The sequence below is a fragment of the Schistocerca gregaria genome, chromosome X (assembly GCF_023897955.1).
Source record: "Schistocerca gregaria isolate iqSchGreg1 chromosome X, iqSchGreg1.2, whole genome shotgun sequence".
Taxonomy (NCBI): Eukaryota; Metazoa; Arthropoda; class Insecta; order Orthoptera; family Acrididae; genus Schistocerca; species Schistocerca gregaria.
In genome coordinates, this window is record NC_064931.1 from 390066478 (window position 1) to 390090963 (window position 24486).

The 24486-nt window shown below is 42.0% G+C and overlaps 1 protein-coding gene across 5 annotated transcripts in view; it reads right to left on the reverse strand.

The window, feature by feature from the left end:
• Positions 1-24486, reverse strand: part of LOC126298779 (1-acyl-sn-glycerol-3-phosphate acyltransferase alpha-like) — a 689206-nt gene that overhangs the window by 324012 nt on the left and 340708 nt on the right. Inside the window, exon 1 of one of the 5 annotated variants that reach the window (XM_049990239.1) lies at positions 13652-13671. The exons of the other annotated variants lie outside the window; for them this stretch is intronic. The gene's annotated coding sequence lies outside the window, so the exon portion shown is untranslated. Of the gene's footprint in view, positions 1-13651; positions 13672-24486 lie in introns of those variants that run through there. 5 annotated transcript variants of the gene reach the window in all.

A 24486-nucleotide genomic window follows, 5' to 3' on the forward strand; every position in this document is an offset into this window, starting at 1 on the left:
GATGATAGGGGAAAGGGAAGAGTGTAAAGGCTGAGCCATTCTTCTGCCAAAACCCTTCTGCGACTCATCTCAGTGTATTGCTTAAGTTTGCGGGCCCTGTACTAAATACGAGCAACATGGGAAATTGTATGTATACAAAGAAGGGCGGTACATACGGTCACAGATTTGGCTTGACGCGTGGTCTCAGGCACCTTGCCACGGTTCGCGCGCCTACCCTGTCGGAGGTTCGAGTCTTCCCTCGGTCGTGTGTGTGTGTGTGTGTGTGTGTGTGTGTGTGTGTTGTCCGTAGCGTAAGTTAGTTTAAGTTAAATAGTGTATAAGACTAGGGACGGATGACCTCAGCAGTTTGGTCCCATAGAACAAACTTGGCTCGCTGGAGAGCCTGAAGGAAATTCAGGAAAACCTGAGCTCTTAGCCTACTTACAAACTTTTAAGAACTACTATTAAGTGAAGAATCGACTAACTATAACAGGTACAGACATATTTAAGCTGTCATTCCGCCTCCTGTCCATACACAACTGGAACAGGAAGTAGCCCTATCCTGAGGCAACTCTGCTAAGTACCCTATACCACAGTGATTTGCAAAATACCTATGTAGACGTAGATCATGGTTGTTTCGACGAGTTACAGAGGACACGAGAAACGTCCCGTTTGTAACGGGTCGCTGGTGCCCAGCAGTACTACAAACACTGGCATTACTGGAGTGGTGTTGGTTCCGCTTACCTACATTTTCAGTCTGGACACGGAGCATTCCACATAATAGGGTTCCGCACTAACCATGCCATAAAACTAACATGTCCGGCTGCACTTGCAACACTCGTCGCTTGTCTGCTACGCATTTCCCGGCGCTGGAATCGCCAGTACAGTTGGTACCTCAGTACTGACGCTGACCGTGTCAGACGTCTCTTACAGGAGAGCGTTTTCAAAGCTGTGTTAATGTATGTTTAGTGGGGCAACAACGCAGGCAGAAGCGTTAACTTCGTGCCGTTGTTCCTACATTATACGGAGCTTTGTCAACATTTCTTGCGCTGGTTCAGTTACCAAGACCCGACTCCGTGTGTGAATTTAATTACACTAATTGTCTGCGCTACTCACGATATTCAGTACGTCAAAAGCGCAAGTCTGACATCTAGAAGCTCTGTTGCCAGCTTACAACTGTGACACACAAAAAGCAGCTGGCAGTAGCGAAGCTACGTATCTTAAAAACAGTAGTCGCCTTATATACAGTAGCTGTGGCAACACTAAGGAGTTGACACAGGAACGTAGAGAAAATCGCTTTACTTTATTTGTTGTAGCAGCCGCGTCAATCCCACTTGAAATTATCAGGGACGTAGTCTCTACTGGGTGACTACTGATCCCGAGGGATGTCTGCATATACAGTGAAGCGCCAAAGAAACTGGTATAAGCATGCGTATTCAAATACAGAGATATGTAAACAGGCAGAATACGGCGCTGCAGTCGGCAACGTCTATATAAGACAACAAGTGTCTGGCGCAGTTGTTAGATCGGTTACTGCTGCTAAAATGGTAGGTTATCAAGATGTGAGTGAGTTTGAATGTGGTGTTACAGTCGGCGCACAAGCGATGGGACACAGCATCTGAGAGGTAGCGATGAAGTGGGGATTTTTCCGTACGACCATTTCACGAGCGTACCGTGAATATCAGGAATCTGGTAAAACATCAAATCTCCGACAGTGCTGCGGCCGGAAAAAGATCCTGCAAGATCCGGAGTGCCGACGACTGAAGAGATCAACAAGTATCTGCGTGCGAACCATTCAAGGAACATCATCGATATTGGCTTTTGGAGCAGAAGGCCCACTCGGTACCCTTGATGACTGCACGAAACAAATCTTTACGCCTCGCCTGGGCACGTCAACACCGACATTGACTGTTGATGACTGGAAACATGTTGCCTGGTCGGACGAGTATCGTTTGAAATTGTTTCGAGCGGTTGGTCGTGTACGGATATGGAGACAACCTCATGAATCCATGGCCCCTGCATGTCAGTAGGGGATTGTTGATACTATTGGAGGCGCTGTAATGGTGTGGGGCATGTGCTGTTGGAGTCATAGGGGACCCCTGATATGTCTAGATACGACTCTGACAGGTGACACGTACGTAACCATTCCGTCTGATCAACTGCATCCATTCATGTTCATTCTGCATTCCGACGGACTTGGGCAATTCCAGCAGGACAATGCGACACCCCACACGTGCAGAATTGGTACAGGGTGGCTCCAGGAACACACTTCTGAGTTTAAACACTACCGCTGGCCACCAAACTCCCCAGACATTAACATTATTTAGCATATCTGGGGTGCATTGCAACGTGCTGTTCAGAAGAGATCTCCACCCGCTCGTACTCTTACGGATTTATGGACAGACCTGCAGGATTCATGGCGCCAATTCCCTCCGGCACTACTTCAGACATTAGTCGAGTCCATGCCACGTCGTGTTGCGGCACTTCTCCGTGCTCGCGGGGGCTCTACATGATACTAGGCAGGTGTACCAGTTTCTTTGGCTCTTCAGTGTATGAACGGAATATTATACTGATATGTTTGGCACAAGGAAGTTATTTGTGACAGACAGTTAAAGGACTGCAATAATACAAACTGAGGGTGATACTTTGAAAAGACTGTCAATACAAACAGAAAGAAGGAAAAACAAAATAGTGATCATTATACATTTTACAGTTTCACGTAAATCCCAAATGCGTCTTGCGCGTTTGCAAAATTAGACCACAGATATTTTTCAAAAGCTCGAAAGATATAATTGTAATTGTTTTACCAACTACCAGCGGCCTGCCATGCCTAACCATTTCGGAATTTCTACAGTAGTTCCTGAGATCAGCCTTCATATACAGACAGAAAGATGCAGCAGGGGACTATATAATTTGTATAGCTGGCGCTAGTGTCTGGAATACCATCTTGGATGTTTTGATATGAAAGGTATCGTTAGAACAATTCCATTGTGACAATAGGAACAGTAGGCTAGAAATTTAATTTTCTCTTACACGAGACAAAATGTGGAGCAAAATAGGTGTTACGAAGTTTTTGTCTATTAGGACTTAATAAGGGCTGATATATTCTTATTATGTTTATGCTACAGAAGACAACCTGAAATTTAATATAGAAAGTTTACAGAGTAGTTTCCGTCTGCAGCAATGAATTTTTAGAACCTTTAACGTAATTCGGTGAAGACTTTCTGAATAACATCATTTCCGGGTGCACAAATCTCTCTGGAAATTTCAGTACGAAGATCCTGCAGTGTTGCAGGAACGTGTTTGAAGACTCCGTCCTTTAAATAACTCCATTAGAAACAGTCACACTCGTTGACACCGTGACTATAAAGGCACCATTCCACAACATGTGCAATGAGTGCTAAGGCGTCCACGGCTACGATCCGATGTCTGAATGTCACCAGAAGAAAATGGAAGACGTCTGCAGTACGATGTGGACGTGTTCCATCCTGCCTGAATCAACTATTTCAGAGCATTCAGCAGCGACGTGCAGGCGGTACACATTCGTGTTCCGGGACTTGACTGTATCTGTCTTCTGTGACAGATTCTTCAATAGACATGGGTCCAATAATTCATGTGCACATATTGTACACCAGGCAGTGACATTTTGTGGATGAATCGGAGCAGGGGCTTGAATGTGTGGTTTCACAGTAACGCTGTTCCAATGTTAATGCTTCCATTCTGAAATAATAACTGAGACGTAACTGTGTGAGCTATAGAATTTTCGGAGCTACAATATCACAGTATATACAGTATATATACAGTATCACAAGGGCAACCATTCACGGCATACGATTAAACCACACTCGACAGTTTGTAACACGTATATTGCGCCACCCTGCATAAGTACTCCACAAAAAAATTCGATTTCAACGAAGGTGGCGTTCACTCTCTTTCATATTCTTACGTACTGTGTTTCCAGTTTTTATCGTATTGTTCTATAATCATTTGTAGTAAGTGAAAGTTATTTCCTGATACAGCACCTCTTCCAGGTGGGCAAACAGTAAAATGCAATAACTGAATTACTGCAGTTACTACTCTATTACGCTTTTTATGCAATACTGTATGTGCGAAAATCTTTTTTCAGTCGAATGACGACAACCCTCGACGCTTCAGATTTTTTCAAAAATGTTCTGTACTCTAAAGCACCTGTATCACGGAAAACAATTTTCTCGCCACTTTGATCAGCTGCTCGTTTATTTCTACTACACTATACTAGCAGTATAATAGTATAGATGTAGGTTAACGGATAGTTGCACGAACAATGACGATCACTTAAGTTCCTTTCCATGCATTTTATATGGTTCGACATGATTTAATATGCTCGATCATATTATAAAACAATATTAATGATGTCTGTTTATACCTAATCGTTGTAATTTAAGTTATCTCGGTTTGGCTCAAATGGCTCTGAGCACTATGGGACTTAACTACTGAGGTCATCATTCCCCTAGAACTTAGAACTACTTAAACCTAACTAACCTAAGAACATCACACACACCCATGCCCGAGGCAGGATTCGAACCTGTGACCGTAGCGGTCTCGCGGTTCCTGACTGTAGAGCCTAGAACCGCATGGCCACTCCGGCCGGCCGTCTCGGTTTACTGTAGCGTCTTCAGTGCCCTGAATTACACATGTTTTCACCAATAATGCACCACTTGAGTCCTACATACAATGCTATTAGAAAAGTTTAGTTACGATCTGTTCTGGGTCAGACAATTTTCTGCTATAAATCCAGGATGCTTCATTAAAATGAAGTAAAAGAAGCGTGCCGAAAAGTTTAATGCATTTATCAGTTGCTTACAAAATAGCGTGAAAATCTATAGCGTAGTATTGTTAAAGTCTGATTAGAATTACTTGGTAGTTGCCACTTCAGGCCTTTGAACTTACTTATTTCCGTCAGTGAAGAGTTCCCAACGTCACTCACGAACTGTCCACAGTTACGAATGCGCAGAAACGAAGTGTCGCTCCACGTGCAGTAAGCGTAATGCGTTTTCGGAGTTCGCCAGACACTCCATTTAACTGCCCACTTCCAAGCCGACAAAACCGCGTTGTGCCCTTCGGCTGCGGTCACATTGGCGGCGATATCGGTGGATTTCGCCGACGACCGACATCGGTTTGAGACGGCCGATCTTTTCAAATCAGTACGCCATTACGTGCGCGGTTACACTGCAGCCGATCTTATCGCCCGGACGTACACACTTTGGACAACAATCGGTGAAATTCGAATCAGTTTGTTTTCTTCGGTGAAATCGACGTTCTCACCCACTAAATACGGACCGTGAGAAACCAATAAGGTTAGTCTGAGAAAAACTGAGTTTGTGGCATCCTGAAGATGAAACTGTCATAATCGGGATATAGTTCGGAATCTATGAATTGAAATCGCAGGTTTATTGCTAACCGCAAATAGGCGATATATTTATTGGAAGTTTTAGGCATAGATTACAATCTCAGAAAATAATTTGTTTAAGAGAGAAGGGTCGCGTATCCTGTGTGCTTATAGCTACTATACTGGATATTTTTTAGGGTAGGTTCTCATTAGTTGTCTACAAATTATTGTTACTGCTTACTGGCGTTTTATGCCTAATATGAAGTGGTTTGCAAATGCTGTGTACGGTGTGTATTTCCACTTTTAAGTGCTTTAGGGTTTCAGAGTATCTTAAGTTACACTTTAGGCTTGTCTTTCACTCGAGTGCTAAATGACTGTCTTTGAAGGTTGACGTACGTATGCATAACATTAAATAAATACAGCGAAACAGAGTGCTTGTAACTTTCTTTTCAAAGGCACCACGAATTACTCCGGTATGTAACATAACGTTTCTCCCGTCACCTCATATATTCGTAAAACTTCTCTGGTTATTCCGATAACTAAGGACGGAGTGTATAGTTCTCGTCACGTTCTTTACGAGAAAGGAATGCTCATTCACAAGCTTTCGGCGTCTTTTTTTAATAGCAAAAGCCGCTACGCAGCACTCGTATCCAAGCACAGAGGCGTCATGGTACCCACCCACCGTAAAGAGGTTATAATGTAACTTAATTCATACGTAAAAGAGATGCTGACCTAACCTTCTTGACTCTGCCAATAACTGACGAAGGAGAGCGAATGCACTACGCCCACGTTGTCGGCGGATGTTATCGGGCGATCTCGGGGGATGGTGTCTCACGACCGTTGTCGCTGCCACTGTGAACGCGGCTTTATCGACAACCCGCTCCCTGCCGCTGGAGTCTTAAAACACATGGGCAGCGGACCGCTTCTGTTCTTCTTTTGCTGACGCCATAGTCCCGCAGCTATCGCAGGTTCGGTGTGGTTAGAACGGATTTGGCAAAGTTAGTTTCAGGGGTGGCCAGATGCCCTTCCTGCCGACACCCCGTACCCCCAGGGATGGAATCAGTGTACCCCAGCTGTCTGCATCTAGTGTAAATCGTGAAATAGTGGGAACGTGTTTCAAATGTCTGCGCCGCGTGTAACTGAGGCGGAACGTGGGGACCAGCACGGTATTCACCTAGCGGGATGTGGAAAACCGTCTAAAAACCACATCCAGGCTGGCCGGCACAATGGCCCTCGTCGGTAGCCCGCCGGGCGGAATTGATCCGGTGCCGGCTCGCCTACCCGAGTCCAGGAAGCAGCGCGTTAACGCTCTTTTTTTATATAAAACTTTATTAAAAAAACAATGTTACACATTCCAAATACAGTCCTGGAAATTGAAATAAGAACACCGTGAATTCATTGTCCCAGGAAGGGGAAACTTTATTGACACATTCCTGGGGTCAGATACATCACATGATCACACTGACAGAACCACAGGCACATAGACACAGGCAACAGAGCATGCACAATGTCGGCACTAGTACAGTGTATATCCACCTTTCGCAGCAATGCAGGCTGCTATTCTCCCATGGAGACGATCGTAGAGATGCTGGATGTAGTCCTGTGGAACGGCTTGCCATGCCATTTCCACCTGGCGCCTCAGTTGGACCAGCGTTCGTGCTGGACGTGCAGACCGCGTGAGACGACGCTTCATCCAGTCCCAAACATGCTCAATGGGGGACAGATCCGGAGATCTTGCTGGCCAGGGTAGTTGACTTACACCTTCTAGAGCACGTTGGGTGGCACGGGATACATGCGGACGTGCATTGTCCTGTTGGAACAGCAAGTTCCCTTGCCGGTCTAGGAATGGTAGAACGATGGGTTCGATGACGGTTTGGATGTACCGTACACTATTCAGTGTCCCCTCGACGATCACCAGAGGTGTACGGCCAGTGTAGGAGATCGCTCCCCACACCAAGATGCCGGGTGTTGGCCCTGTGTGCCTCGGTCGTGTGGAGTCCTGATTGTGGCGCTCACCTGCACGGCGCCAAACACGCATACGACCATCATTGGCACCAAGGTAGAAGCGACTCTCATCGCTGAAGACGACACGTCTCCATTCGTCCCTCCATTCACGCCTGTCGCGACACCACTGGAGGCGGGCTGCACGATGTTGGGGCGTGAGCGGAAGACGGCCTAACGGTGTGCGGGACCGTAGCCCAGCTTCATGGAGACGGTTGCGAATGGTCCTCGCCGATACCCCAGGAGCAACAGTGTCCCTAATTTGCTGGGAAGTGGCGGTGCGGTCCTCTACGGCACTGCGTAGGATCCTACGGTCTTGGCGTGCATCCGTGCGTAGCTGCGGTCCGGTCCCACGTCGACGGGCACGTGCACCTTCCGCCGACCACTGGCGACAACATCGATGTACTGTGGAGACCTCACGCGCCACGTATTGAGCAATTCGGCGGTACGTCCAGCCGGCCTCCCGCATGCCCACTATACGCCCTCGCTCAAAGTCCGTCAACTGCACATACGGTTCACGTCCACGCTGTCGCGGCATGCTACCAGTGTTAAAGACTGCGATGGAGCTCCGTATGCCACGGCAAACTGGCTGACACTGACGGCGGCGGTGCACAAATGCTGCGCAGCTAGCGCCATTCGACAGCCAACACCGCGGTTCCTGGTGTGTCCGCTGTGCCGTGCGTGTGATCATTGCTTGTACAGCCCTCTCGCAGTGTCCGGAGCAAATATGGTGGGTCTGACACACCGGTGTCAATGTGTTCTTTTTTCCATTTCCAGGAGTGTACATACTAAGTTATACATACATGAAGTTGTTTAAACAAATCCGTCGATCATTTCAATTACGCTGACGTTAAGGAAAGACAACAGAAGATTGTGTTACTGACTAAATTATCAGAAAGAATTAAATTAAACATCAAGAAATTTTTTTTTTTAAAGACATTCAAACTTCAACCTGAAGAAGCAAAATCTGCACTTTGAATTATGAGCTGCAATCTTTACAGAAGCATAATTAGTTCTTTATGATGGATATCACCAAGTTGGTGGGATAATTTTAAATATTAAGCAGTTTAATAATCATATTAGACAATTTCTGAAATACTTGTGAATGGCGGAAAGGGGATATATAATAAAGTTGACTAGCCTTCCAACTACACTTTCTGGACATTAATTGAATCTAAGTATCTGAAGTGATCAGATCTATATAATCAGTCTTTCACTGCAAAAATGAACAGGGCAATGTGCCAGCCATTGAATATTACATTTATCAGATAGAATGTTATGGTTTTAACCAATCGATAAGGACATTTCTATAAAAACTGTCTATTTCCAAATTTCTGATATAAGCCAATAATGCACCTTTAATGTGTTGTATCTGGCACTATTAGACACACAATCTGAATGTCACATAAGTTCTGTACAATAGCTTATAAATTTCAAATAACTACTCTCTGAAGTAGAAAAAGCACACATCATAAATATACTGTAGAATCTTAAATAGTATCTTTAAGGTATCTACAATACATCACTGTCAACACAGTCTTTTTTTATATTAACCAAAGCCCGTTCTATCAAATACAATTTTTAGCATATTACCAAACTTTTTCTTGTGATTCGAATAGCTTCTAATTTTGTGGAACTCACACAGCATATGTACCTTGAACTCTATGATGCTATCGGATCCTAATTTGTTAAGGACGTTGTTAACAAAATTTCCCAGCAACCAGTACACAGCATTATTTTTTGCTTCTGGGAAATAGCGTGCTTCAGGCCTGTGTATCAATGACAGGGGATGTTCTAGTAATCAGAGCTATTTGCTCCCGGATCCACTTCCAACTATTCATGTGACCACTGCAAGTATATCAATGAATTATTGTGTCAACTAGATGGCATTGTTGACAAATTTTTTTCACAGAGTCCGATTGCGTGCAGTCTTTCATTGGTGCTAACTATGTTGTTAACTGTCTTGTACCATGACGTTTTTATATTAGACGTGAGCACATTAGAACTAATGTTTTTCCAAATCTCAGTCCACTCAATGTTTGGAAACTGTCGTTCTATTTTGTGTCTTCCTTCGCTTTTCTTTCGTTCCTGCATTATGGCTCTCGATGTTAAGTGTCGGGACTGCCTGAGTTCGACACTGACATAACTAAACTCAACATAGAAAATCCTCACGTGCTGTAACCGACTGTTGATATTCTGCACGTCAATCGGGGGAAGCAGGCTTGGAGGTTTAATGATCTCGAAAAGTTGGCTGGTTATGCTTTCTCGCAAGTCTCTTATTAAATTAACTTGCCTTTTGATAAAAAGAGCAGAGGCTTTATCTGTTATATCAGTTAATTCTAGTCCACCATTTTTAGGATCTAAAGTGGCTACTTTAGCAGATACTCTGAACACTTCACCTCTCCACAAAAAGTTTGCGATTTTGGACATTATTCTCCTCGCTATCATTCTCGCTATTGGAAACAGCTGGGCAGTATAATAAGCCTTAGCAAGGATGCATGAGTTGATATACTGTGTTCTTTGAATTTGGTTCATATATCGAGTTAAATTCTCTACAATGGCTCCTTGCACTTTATCTGCTGCAACTTTCCAATTTAAAGCCGTCATTTTCATAGGGCATGCTGTCAGGGTGATTCCAAGTGTTTTTTGCTGTCGGACTAAATTTGCCCACTCGACGTTGATATTATAAAAACCTCTGAGATTTAACATCTTACTTTTTTTCCGTTTGCATTGGCTGCAGATGCTCTAAAGTACGAATCAATCGCTGTTGCTAGCGTGGTTACCTCGTCATTATTCCTTATGATGACCCCTATATCGTCAGCATAGGCTCTTATAACTGTTTTATTTCCTGATAATGTTAAGCCTTTTAATGTAGCATGGACATGTCGGAGGAAAGGTTCCAGCGAAATTGCGAAGAGCGACATGGACAGAGGACTTCCTTGGGGAACACCTCGTTGTATTTGCATCGGCCTGTATTGTTGACAATTCACCGCTATTTTAGCATTTATTTCAGTTGCTATGTTCTTAATCAACTGTATGACCCTATCGTTGAAACCTATTTTCTTCAATGTCTGTAGAAGATATTCATGGTTTACTACATCGAACGCTTTATAAAAATCTAAAAACAATAAAGCACACTTTATGTTTGTTACAGCAGTTATTGCAATGATATCCCTGAATTCCGCTAGATTTTGAAAAATGGTTCTGCCTTGCGCACAGTTCTGATGTTGACTAATAATTTTATCTGTAAGGCATGAAATTCTCTTGTTTATTATTCTAGCTATTAATTTATAATCAGAATTCAGCAGTGAAATGGGACGAAAATTATTTAAATCTTTGTTTCCATTATTTTTTGGCACCAGAACAATTTTACTTTCCTTAAACTCAGCCGGAATCATTTTCCCCTGAATAACCTCATTTACAATGACCGTGATTTTCGCACCTACTATTGGGCAGTAACGGATGTAAAACTCTGCTGGCGGACCATCCGGCCCTGGGGATTTTTTTGTTGGTGAGGCGCACAGAGTCTCATACACGTCTTCTTCACTGACAAACTCGAGAAAATTTTCGTTGTCATCTTCTGTCAGCTGTGGGGCTAGGATGTCAAGGAATTCTTCCAAGGAAGCATCACTACTTTGATGTACAGAATATAGCTCGCAATAATAGCGATAAATCTCGTCCATGATATCCTGCTCGGTTCTGAGAATCGTACAGTGTTTTTTTTTTCGAATTTCTCCAATAAAAGTCCTTCTCCCGTTTTTCGTATGCTTCACTAAATGATATAGGGAAGTAGTTTCATCTTCTGACACCGAATTTGCCTTCGATTTTATTTTCAACCCTTCCATTTGACTTCTCTTGATACTAAGTAACTTGTCTTTGACTTTTTTGATGTCTGCTATCCGAAGTGAGGAACCTGCTGAGACTTGATCATATAGATCTCTCAAAACGGAATAGTAATACTCTATAGAGCATTTCATTTCCCTTGCGCTCTGGGCACTGTATTGAATAAGAACTTTCCTCAACTTTGGATTTGCCATTTTAACCCACTAGTCAATAGCAGTGGCATATCTACTACGGGCTCGCAAGCATATTGCCCATGTTTCTTTAATCAGATCTTCTAAATCATGATTTACTAACAAGGAAGTGTTCAAATTCCACTGATTCTTGAATCGGTGAACCGGCTGTCTTGTTAGATTTATGCAAGCTAAGACACTTGAATGGTCTGAAAAGTACGTAGGAATGGTTTCTACTTTTGTCACTGAAGTTACAAGATTTTTAGAAATATATAGTCTATCAATCCTGCTACGTGATGTTGCCGTGACATAAGTGAACTCAACAGTGGAGGGGTATTTGATTTCCCATGTATCCTTTCATTCTAAACCAGTGACTAATTGTTTTAGTTCACTTGAGAAATTAAAATTAGGTAACTGATCTTTTCGATTTAAAACAATTAAAATCACTTCCAAGTAATAACTGTCTTGGCGATTTCCTTAACAAGTATATCAAGTCACCTTTGAAGAAACTTGCTCTGTCAGCTCGATGAGAACTTCCTGAAGGGCGTACAAGTTGATGATAGTCACATCATAGATATTTAGTCTTATTCCCCTTCCGGATTCCAGTCGTTCCACCTCACTTACTGTAATCCCTTCCCTCACCAAAATAGCTGTTCCAATACTTGCTTCGGGAGACACATTTATGTAACTGACAAAACCGGGAATTACCAAATCCGAAATTAGAACTTCTTGTAACAGGGCAATATCAGTCGCGGATTCGTACAAAAATTCCTTCAGGGCCGATAATTTCAAACTGGTCGTGATTTTATTTATGTTTATAGTGGTGACAGAATAAGACTGCGTCATTGTGCTGTCACTATGTAGTTGTTTTGATGAACTAACTTACTTTACTGTGGTTCAGGGTTCAGTTAAGCTGTAACAGTTTTCTCGGAAGCCTGAACATGGAATAACACTTCAATCAGTTTATTAGTTACTATCCCGTATTTTTCTACTTCTGATGTTTTCTCTTGTACCGCAAGCAGACTGATTTCCTGGTAAACATTCTGATTTTTCCTCCAGTGATTCGTGTACGACCGTTTCGGACCGAACATTCTCTGGGCTTGGGTCGCCCCTACCGGATTTTCCCTTCCCTTGGTTACGAGCTACATTCTCATTTGGTTGCGTCGGTATTTTATTTCGCGGCTTATCTGGAGCAGCAGCAGACGCTTTAGCAATTTCGGTTGCCGGCGCCTGCCCTGAGGTGTAGACCGTGATTTCAGTTTGGCCACCACTTCCTCGTTCTTTATTAATTGCACTCACTTTCTGATCAAGGGAAACAAATGGAGACTGCAGTTTTGCAACCTCTCCCTGAATTTGTTTATTAACATATAGATTCTGATCTTTGCAATCGGCTACTGCACCTGTTGTTTCTTGCAAATTAATGCTACTTACACTCCCTTCATTTTCTGGTACCGTGTGTGTATTATCTTTCTGTTCATTAGTTTCCATTCGCATTTTGCCTTCAGGTTCCTCTGCCTTCTCATCGCACTGTTTTTGCTTGCGAAGTGAGGGAGTGGGACAAGACAGCTCGTCCTCTGAACAACTATCAGTTATCTCCAGAGGTCGTTTTTTCGCTTGCGTTTCAGATTCACGAGTAGTGGCAACAGGGTTTCCTTTTGTTGTTAACGGGGGAAATTGACTGTTATCGTGAAGGGAGACATCAGCTTGGCCCGCTGCGTTAACATCCTCAACCAGTTGTTCCGGGCTATTCTTTGGTAACAGGTCATTTAAGGTAAGATTCTGACGCTGTATCAAATTACTTTTAAGAACAACATTTCGACGCGGACGTTCCTGTCTGAAGTGACCGGTTTCGTTAGACAGATGACATGTAGCTTCCTGACCTGTATAAACAATTTGTGCCTTATACCCACAAACAGTTATGTGAGACGGAATATTCGTCTTAACGTCCATCTCTACACAGCGGACCCCGTTAAAACACTGCAGTTTAAAGCGAGGAGACCATCTTTCATTTGCAATTGATTTAACGTCTCCGTAGTTTGAAAGAGCTTCCTTAATCTTATCATTTTCAATTTCAATGGGAAGATTCAAGACACGAACGGTTTTGTAATGAATGTCCGCTCAATACATGGAAACCTTACTTTTATAACCATTTCTATGCACAAAATCTACTTCATAGCCCCACTTTCGTAACACTTTATCAACAGTCGAAGCACTGATTGACTTGACAAAAACACTATTTTTCCTGATCCAGTTGCCACGTATGAACGGTTTCAGAATTTAGACCAATTACCTGTGTAATCCAGTCATCTATTTCCAGGGATGTCGGCTGAACAGGACGGGATTCCTTGTCAAAAGCAAATACCAGAGTAGTCTTCCTGAGGTTTGTAGCCATGGTTAATCCAGCGAAGTAGTTTCGGTTAAACAACCGAAATTCCAAGTAGCAGCAGCAAGACCAGAAAGAGCGATCAGATCACAAGGAACAGGAACGAACACGGAGATTAACGGACGGACGGCACACGGCGAAGCACTGAAGTACAGCGATGTAAACACTGAAGTGCAGCGCAACAGTTAACAGCGGCCACACCCGAGCGCGGCTGAAACGGAACTGTGTAGGCTACCCTGGCGGGTGGGCAGCGGACAGCTAACGTGACTAAAGTGTTTGTGCCATGTGACAAACGAACTTTGTTTTAATCAGTCTGTAGCAACTGAGGATTGACTTATTAACATCACTGAATACGAGTACATTGTAAAGCATTGTTTGCCTCAAAAAATGGTAATGTGAAGTTTGGTAAATGACGCTCCTGTTTCCACGAAATACAAGATGCCGAAGTGGTAAATGCCAACTCTTGTTCTCCACGTTCTTTGTGGTTCGTCGATTTGCACGTTTGCGGCCGCGCCTTCAAATTCGTCTTGAAGTACAACATGCCATTCGCAGCTACAAGGTATACAACTGGCCGCCGCGTCAAATGTACGCTCTGTGTAACGGAGACGATGCGGTAGTTTGCATTTCAGAGTTGCTGTTGCCAGTCGGCCAAAGGGCGCCTGATGTGCGGACACAGTCTATCATTGTGTGGCACACCGACACAGTATAACTAAATTAAATTCATCTAGAAATCGGATTAACGCCACATCAACATCTGCATATATCTCATTCTCATGATCCGTTTGAGTGAAATACGGTGGTGGGAGCAAAATGGCCTTCAAATACAAGTTCTCTAAATTTATGAAACAGTGTTTCCCGAGAACTGCATTGTCTTTCTTCCAATGATTCCTATTTAAGTTCACCAGCACTTCTGTTTTAATTTCGAGTATACTGTCCCGACCTGTTACTATCGTCACTTAAATTCTTCGTTTGATGTCATACAGACTCCATGAGGATTCTATACATTGCAATAATTCTCTATAATTGGCCGCACTAGCGTCTAGTACACGATTTACTTTACAGATGCTTTGCATTTTCGCAAAACCCTTCATACAAATAGAACTCTTCCATTCACCGTCCTTCGTCACACGGGATGAGTTAGTTAACGCTGACCTGGCACTCTACGAGTTTTGTGACGTCACTTCTTGCTGTTTCACTTTAAGGAGTCATTTTGTCACGTGAAACACAAAGTAAGTCAGGCGATATTTCGGTCACGTTCCCCGTAAAGTAGAACCAATAAGAAGCAAGAATGTTCTCTGCCCTACAAATAGAACTTGCTAGACGCCGTATTGTACTTGTGTTCAGTTCAATCCATATTTGGTGAGTTTTATAACTTAAACCTTATGAGTAAATGCTGTTTCTTAGCACCAGCACTTTGAATCTCTCGAGGACGCATCGTTATTGGTACAATGTGTTGAAATAAAATGACAGGAAACGCCATATTGGTTTACAGAATTTTGTATTTTATTATTTTCGTGTTATAACTCGCATATTATGAAGTACGTCGTTTTAAGATAATGGCACACTGAAGATTCATCAAAACTTTGGCGTTTTGATAAGATGGCTCTGAGCACTATGGGACTTAACTGCTGAGGTCATCAGTCTCCTAGAACTTAGAACTACTTAAACCTAACTAACCTAAGGACATCACACACATCCATGCCCGAGACAGGATTCGAACCTGCGACCGTAGCGGTCGCGCGGTTCGAGACTGAAGCGCCTACAACCGCTCGGCCACTGCGGCCGACCGTTTTGATAAGGTTTTTAAAAATGTACATCAATTAAAACATATCGGCGACTGAAGACTTCAGAAGACTGTAACATAAAATATAAGATGGCTCACTGCACAGTTTCAGCGTTGTGTAGTAGGTAGCCTCTCCCCATGAACCATGGACCTTGCCGTTGGTGGGGAGGCTTGCGTGCCTCAGCGATACAGATGGCCGTACCGTACGTGCAACCACAACGGAGGGGTATCTGTTGAGAGGCCAGACAAACGTGTGGTTCCTGAAGAGGGGCAGCAGCCTTTTCAGTAGTTGCAGGGGCAACAGTCTGGATGATTGACTGATCTGGCCTTGTAACATTAACCAAAACGGCTTTGCTGTGCTGGTACTGCGAACGGCTGAAAGCAAGGGGAAACTACAGCCGTAATCTTTCCCGAGGGCATGCAGCTTTACTGTATGATTAAATGATGATGTCGTCCTCTTGGGTAAAATATTCCGGAGGTAAAATAGTCCCCCATTCGGATCTCCGGGCGGGGACTACCCAAGAGGACGTCGTTATCAGGAGAAAGAAAACTGGCGTTCTACGGATCGGAGCGTGGAATGTCAGATCCCTTAATCGGGCAGGTAGGTTAGAAAATTTAAAAAGGGAAATGGATAGGTTAAAGTTAGATATAGTGGGAATTAGTGAAGTTCGGTGGCAGGAGGAACAAGACTTTTGGTCAGGTGAATACAGAGCTATAAATACAAAATCAAATAGGGGTAATGCAGGAGTAGGTTTAATAATGAATAAAAAAAAATAGGAGTGCGGGTAAGCTACTACAAACAGCATAGTGAACGCATTATTGTGGCCAAGATAGACACAAAGCCCACACCTACTACAGTAGTACAAGTTTATATGCCAACTAGCTCTGCAGATGACGAAGAAAATGCAAATGATGAAGAAATTGATGAAATGTATGATGAGATAAAAGAAATTATTCACGTAGTGAAGGGAGACGAAAATGTAATAGTAATAGGTGGCTGGAATTAGAGAGTAGGAAAAGGGAGAGAAGGAAACATAGTAGGTGAATATGGATTGGGAGGAAGAAATGAAAGAGGAAGCCGTCTGGTAGAATTTTGCACAGAGCACAACTTAATCATAGCTAACACTCGGTTTAAGAATCATGAAAGAAGGTTGTATACATGGAAGAACCCTGGAGATGCAAAAAGGTATCAGATAGATTATATAATGGTAAGACAGAGATTTAGGAATCAGGTTTTAAATTGCAAGACATTTCCAGGGGCAGATGTGGACTCTGACCACAATCTATTGGTTATGAACTGTAGATTAAAACTGAAGAAACTACAAAAAGGTGCTAATTTAAGGAGATGGGACCTGGATAAACTGAAAGAACCAGAGGTTGTAGAGTGTTTCAGGGAGAGCATAAGGGAACAATTGACAGGAATGGAGGAAAGAAATACAGTAGAAGGAGAATGGGTAGCTCTGAGGGATGAAGTAGTGAAGGCAGCAGAAGATAAAGTAGGTAAAAAGACGAGGGCTAATAGAAATCCGTGGGTAACAGAAGAAATATTGAATTTAATTGATGAAAGGAGAAAATATAAAAATGCAATAAATGAAGCAGGCAAAAAGGAATACAAACGTCTCAAAAATGAGATCGACAGGAAGTGCAAAATGGCTAAGCAGGGATGGCTAGAGGACAAATGTAAGGATGTAGAGGCTTATCTCACTAGGGGTAAGATAGATATTGCCTACAGGAAAATTAAAGAGACCTTTGGAGAAAAGAGGACCACTTGTATGAATATTAAGAGCTCAGATGGAAACCCAGTTCTAAGCAAAGAAGGGAAGGCAGAAAGGTGGAAGGAGTATATAGAAGGTTTATACAAGGGCGATGTACTGGAAATGGAAGAGGATGCAGATGAAGATGAAATGGGAGATACAATACTGCGGGAAGAATTTGACAGAGCACTGAAAGACCTGAGTCGAAACAAGGCCCCGGGAGTAGACAACATTCCATTAGAGCTACTGACGGCCTTGGGAGAGCCAGTCATGACAAAACTCTACCATCTGGTGAGCAAGATCTATGAGACAGGCGAAATACCCTTAGACTTCAAGAAGAATATAATAATTCCAATCCCAAAGAAAGCAGGTGTTGACAGATGTGAAAATTACCGAACTATCAGTTTAATAAGTCACAGCTGCAAAATACTAACACGAATTCTTTACAGACGAATGGAAAAACTGGTACAAGCCGACCTCGGGGAAGATCAGTTTGGATTCCGCAGAAATGTTGGAACACGTGAGGCAATATTAACCTTACAACTTATCGTAGAAGAAAGATTAAGAAAAGGCAAACCTACATTTCTAGCATTTGTAGACTTAGAGAAAGCTTTTGACAATGTTGACTGGAGTACTCTCTTTCAAATTCTGAAGGTGGCAGGGGTAAAATACAGGGAGCGTAAGGCTATTTACAATTTGTACAGAAACCAGATGGCATTTATAAGAGTCGAGGGACATGAAAGGGAAGCAGTGGTTGGGAAGGGAGTGAGACAGGGTTGTAGCCTATCCCCGATGTTATTCAATCTGTATATTGAGCAAGCAGTAAAGGAAACAAAGGAAAAATTCGGAGTGGGTATTACAATCCGTGGAGAAGAAATAAAAATGTTGAGGTTCGCCGATGACATTGTAATTCTGTCAGAGACAGCAAAGGACTTGGAAGAGCAGTTGAACGGAATGGACAGTGTCTTAAAAGGAGGATATAAGATGAACATCAACAAAAGCAAAACGAGGATAATGGAACGTAGTCGAATTAAATCGGGTGATGCTGAGGGAATTAGATTAGGAAATGAGGCACTTAAAGTAGTAAAGGAGTTTTGCTATTTAGGGAGTAAAATAACTGATGATGGTCGAAGTAGAGAGGATATAAAATGTAGACTGGCAATGGCAAGGAAAGCGTTTCTGAAGAAGAGAAATTTATTAACATCGAGTATAGATTTAATGGTCAGGAAGTCGTTTCTGAAAGTATTTGTACGGAGTGTATCCATGTATGTAAGTGAAATATGGACAATAACTAGTTTGGACAAAAAGAGAATAGAAGCTTTCGAAATGTGGTGCTACAGAAGAATGCTGAAGATTAGATGGGTAGATCACATAACTAATGAGGAGGTATTGAATAGAATTGGGGAGAAGAGGAGTTTGTGGCACAACTTGACAAAAAGAAGGGACCGGTTGGTAGGACATGTTTTGAGGCATCAAGGGATAACAAATTTAGCATTGGAGGGCAGCGTGGAGAGTAAAAATCGTAGAGGGAGACCAAGAGATGTATACACTAAGCAGATTCAGAAGGATGTAGGTTGCAACAAGTACTGGGAGATGAAGAAGCTTGCACAGGATAGAGTAGCATGGAGAGCTGCATCAAACCAGTCTCAGGACTGAAGACCACAACAACAATAGTAGGTATCGGTGCTACATTACGAAACAAGGGTGAGGGGTTCGATTCCCACTGTATCCAAATTTTCTTTTGTCACCATCGCGTTTTTATAAGTTGTGGGACTTTCTTATTAAAGTAATAATTTCTGTAAATGGGAAAAGGAATTGAAGAATAAAAACTGCTGGACACCTATCTGGATGGGGCTAATCAAGGATGACATAAGAATTTCATGTTTAGATGTTGCTGAAGACTTAGCCTTACTAGCGGATGGCGAGATAACAGCAATCGAACAGACTGAAGTCTGTAAAGAATGTGCAGAGAAAGGTGGTCTGCAAATGTCACACTAAAACGGACACCCAAAACTTGACTACAAAATACGGTCATATCAATAGAGTCCCACATTTTAAATATTTAGGTGAAGTCCTTGAACCTTCGGGGCGAGAGAAAATAGCACGAAACATTCGCCTCCAACAACTAAAGAGAGCCTATGGAACGACCTACAAGGTGTACAACAAAAATTTCTGGTCCAAAGACACTACAATTAAGCAATATAACACAGTATTAAAGCCTAAAATCCTGTATGCCAGTGAAACCCTGACAGTCCACATAAAAGGTGACATGGAAAACTTATTACAGGAGGAATGTAAAATCATCAGAAAACTACTAGGGCCAAAGAAAACAGAAAAGGGCTATAGACTACAATCTCGTCAAACAACTGAGAAATTACCCAACCTTGCAGCAGACATTAGAAAAAGGCGATTTAAATTTTTTAGGCACGTCTGTAGGCTTCCCAAAATAAGACTTAGGCACAAAATTATTAAATACATAGATGGACTTAATACTATACTCTGGATACAAGAGGCCAAAAAGGACCTACAAAAAGCTCAAAAAATTATTCAGATATTTTGGTCAGAAAGGTATTTAAGCTGAATAAGCTGAAAGTTGACAGATGGGAAGTCAAGTCAGAGAAAGAACCTCCGAAGAAAGCAGGAAAAAATGGACAGAGGAAAGGAAGAGAGCCCATGCAGAAAAAGTGAGAGCAGTGTGGAAAAAAAGGAAAAAGGATCAAGAGGCTTTTCGTGATCCAATCGTACATAGTAATTATTATTATTATTTCATTATTTATTTTATGGCCTTCATTGGACCACTCTAGTCAAAAATACAAAGTTGTAAACAAGTTGTTACACAGGGATACAATTTGGTTCAACAATAACTTAATATGATATTTAGGTAATATAGTTATTAGTCTATTCTTATATGAAAGGTGTTTTGCTCTTCTGTCTGCCCAATATTTCTTCATTCTTTCAGATATTTTCTTTCTTTCTTCATCTGAGACCACTCTTCCTGTACTCCTTTTATTGATTTTCATTTGTAGTCTGGTTTGCAAGTCTTGCAGTATTCTGGTTTTCTCTGTCTTGTTTGTTTTTTTCGGTCATCTGCTGTAATTTGAAGTTCTTTTTATATCTTCCTTAATTGCTGTGATCCATTTAATGTAACAATTTTTGTATTATTTTTTTACTAATTCTGTTTTCTGGAGTTCTCATCAGATGTCCAAAGAATGAGATGCATTTCTTCCTGATTGTACTCATGACTGGTTCTAATTTCTTATATACTGTTTCATTTGATGCTATTCTTCAATGTCCATTTATTTTATACTGTTTATCTATACATGTCATTATTCTTCTTTCTATTTTTAGTATTCTGTCAATTTCTGCTGTATTAGTTGTTTCGAAGATAGTTTCAGCTGCATACGTTATTTCTGGTTGTGTAACTGTTTTATAGTGTTTTAATTTTGCATCTATAGATAGGCTTCTTTGTTGTATGTAGTTTTGGTAATGTAATTTGCGTAGTTCAGTTTTTTTATTCTATTCTGCCATGATGGCTTCTCATTTAGAGTGTATGTTATTATTTCGATAAATATTTAAATTTATCAACAGTTTTGATTTCCTGTTCTCCCATGGTAATTTTGTTTGCAAGTGGTGGATCAGTTAGCATAATCTCCGTTTTTTCAAATGATATTCTAAGGCCTACTTTCTCTGCTATTTCTTGTAGTGATTTCACTTGTTGCCTGGTTTCTTGAACGGTGTTGGCTAGGAGAGCAAGATCATCAGCGAATCCCAAGCAGTGTAAGCTAATATCATCTTTTGCACTTCCAATTCTTATCATCTTTGGATTGTCCTTGTACCATTCTCTCATTGTGTATTCCAGTGCACAGTTGAACAGGAATGGTGATAGGCAATCACCTTGTCTTAAGCCTGTTTTTATGAGAAACGGTTCCGAAATTTCTCCTCTAAACTTCACTTTTGATTTGGTGTTGGTTAGAGTGAGTTGTATTATTCTTATTAGTTTTGGATGGAGTCCTAGATTTCTTAAAATTTTTAATACTGAAGGTCTGTGGAGACAGTCATATACCTTCTTAAAATCTACAGATGTTATTGCCAGAGGTTTGTTGCGTTTCTTGTAGTACGCCATAATCCATTTTAAACTAATTATCTGCTCTGCACAGCTTCTTCATGGTCTTAAACCTCCCTGATATTCCCCTAACTCCTGTTCCAATTGCTCCTTGATTCTTCCATATAGGATCTTGGATAGAATTTTGTATGTGCAATCTAGGAGAGAGATTCCTGTGTAGTTGTCTTGGTTGCTCTTATCTCCCTTTTTGTGTAGTGGGTGGATGAAAGCTGTGGTCCAATGTTCGGGAAATAGTTCTGTTACCCAAATTTTTGTTAGAGCCATGTGTAAGGAGGTCTTGACTGTGTCACTAGCATATTTCCACATTTCAACAAGAACCTGATCTTCTCCACATGCCTTATAATTTTTTTTGTTCTTTAAGAATTTTTTCTAGTTCTTGGAAAGTTGGAGGATCTAGTTTGTTAGGTTTGGTTTTTATTGGGGTATTTATGTTGACTTGTAAGGGTTCTTTGGGTTTCTCGCAGTTCAGAAGTTTGTTAAATGCTTTTGCCATGATTTCTGCATTTTCCTTGTTACTGTGTCTCATTCTTCCATCTTCATCTTTCAGTATTAGTGTAGGGGCCTCATATTGTTGTAGTTGTTTCCCAAAGATTTTATAGTAGTTCCTGGAGTTGGTTTTATAATAGTAATAATAGTAATAATAATAATAATAATAATAATAATAATAATAATAATAATAATAATAATAATAATAATTTCTGTAATACTGGATGTTACGTAAATATAAGTGTGCTCTCTGTAAGGAGTGAGATTTTTAGATTTTGTCAACTTTTATAAGCTGATGTCCTTACTGACCAGACATGTATGTTTTTCGGGCGAGGTGGCGCAGTGGTTAGCACACTGGACTCGTATGCGGGAGGACGACGGTTCAATCCCGTCTCCGGCCATCCTGATTTAGGTTTTCCGTGATTTCCCTAAATCGTTTCAGGCAAATGCCGGGATGGTCCCTTTGAAAGGGCACGGCCGATTTCCTTCCCAAACCTTCCCTAACCCGAGCTTGCGCTCCGTCTCTAATGACCTCGTTGTCGACGGGACGTTAAACACTAACCACCACCACCACCTGTATGTTTTCCTTTTGTCTTACTACATAATCATGGACATTTATTATGCCGCACAGAACACAACATTACTGGCACATGGACAAGAGACGAAATGTGCATTTTAATAGAGCTAGTGTGGGATTTGAGTCCATTATCGTAAAGAAACTATGTGGTTTGCGAGCCAAATAAAGACGACAGCTGCCGCTGTAGAGCGCTGAGCGCACAACACGATGTTAACGAGTTTGTCCCGTGTACCGATGGCGCTGTGTCATGAGTTGCATTTCCCAGCCGCGTCCACGTCTAAGTTATCTGCCTCGCCCCGTATGAAGAGGGCTTTACACTGAATCTACGTGATCGTCCTGTTTCATATCGCTTTTTGGTGCTACCCCGAAATAATTACACGAAGTGACATGCCTGATTTTCATCCTTACTCTTGTAATCTGGTACTACTGAGTTCTTTACCTTTGTTAAATGGATTTTCTTGCAATACCCACATTTAAAGAGCGCTGCCAATCATTAAACCAAATGACAATTTGGTTCAAGTTGTCTACGATCGTCCAACGACGGTACATTCCTGTACACAACAGCATCGTTAGCAAACAGGCTGCTGCGAACAATGCTGCTGATCCCTTGTGATGCCACATAACGTGTAATGAGAACGGTCGAGCTCCTATTACGCGTACTTCGGGCACACCCGATGTTTTTTTCGTTTCTGTGAAACATTCGCCGTCCAGTATGGCGTATTCGGTTCTATTAATAAAATATTCAACGAGTAAACTATGCTTTTGAAAAGACACACTGTATTTTGGTTAGCAGTTCTGTTCTCCTACATATGCTGTTGGCAAGATGCCGCGTATGAATAGAGCAAACTGTGTTCCAAACGATCGTTTTTCCTGCATTCGCGCTGATTCTTTGAGAGGCGCTTACTTCCCTTATGGGACAGTCATACTGTGTGAGCTTAAAAAGCGGTCTAGTATCTCTTCAGGAAAACTATTCTGTAATTTTCTGCATCCCACTTTCACCCTTTTCAAAAGAAGAGAGACATGCCTTCTTTTCCTGTGATGTGAGACTGTATGCTTCGCTACAGATTCTAGATAAATATAAGAGGCAGTAAAAACAAAACAAAAAAGGAGACAGGTGGGTAAGAAGTAAGTAAACTGTGCCAGAATGAGGTTTTCACTCTGCAGCGGTGTGTGCACTGATATGAAACTTCCTGAAGGTTAAAACTGTGTGCCGGACCGAGACTCGAACTCGGGACCTTACAGAAGCTCTCCTGCGAACCTTGCAGAAGGCAAAGGTCCCGAGTTCAAGTCTCGGTCCGGCACACAGTTTTAATCTGCCAGGAAGTTTCAAATAAACTGTGTATTATTTCAAAAATAATCAGCGTAATAGTTAAAAAGTTTCGCACTGTGAGACAAGACGGCCAATGCCTTCACGGAAAAATGTTTGTCGGTTCCGGAACCATGATTGTATCCTGGCGTGCCCCTCTTTGTCCAAAGCAAACTGACTGCCACAAATGTCTTCTTCGGGGCTTCAAAAATACGGAAATTGCTTGGGGAGAGATCGGTAATGTATGGAGGATTTATAAAGGCTTCCCAACGAAACTTCTGCAGCATAGTCGAAACAACCTTGGCAACGTGTAGGGCCTGGGGCAATAAGGGAGAGACGAATGGCACACTTCTTCACTAGCTCTGGGGTAATGGGGCCGCGCTGATAAGTGAGGGCTATCTTAGCTCCCGTCTCCCATCTCGCTGAAAGCAAACTTTTTACCTGTTCTGTGATAAGAGCGACAAGAAACTAGATAGAAGAAAAATAAGAAAATCTTAAGAAAACGTTCCCATCGTAATCCTTCTTGGTACTTCCAGTGAAGCATAGCGTGAAGACGAAAAACTTGTGACTTTTTCTCCTCCTGCTGGCATAATATTGGTTTTTGTGAATACACATTTGTATTACTGAAATTATGCACTGGATAATTTATTAATGAGGTTCCTTTATGAGTCTACTCAAATTGCAACATTTCCATTTTACTATAGTTTGACAGC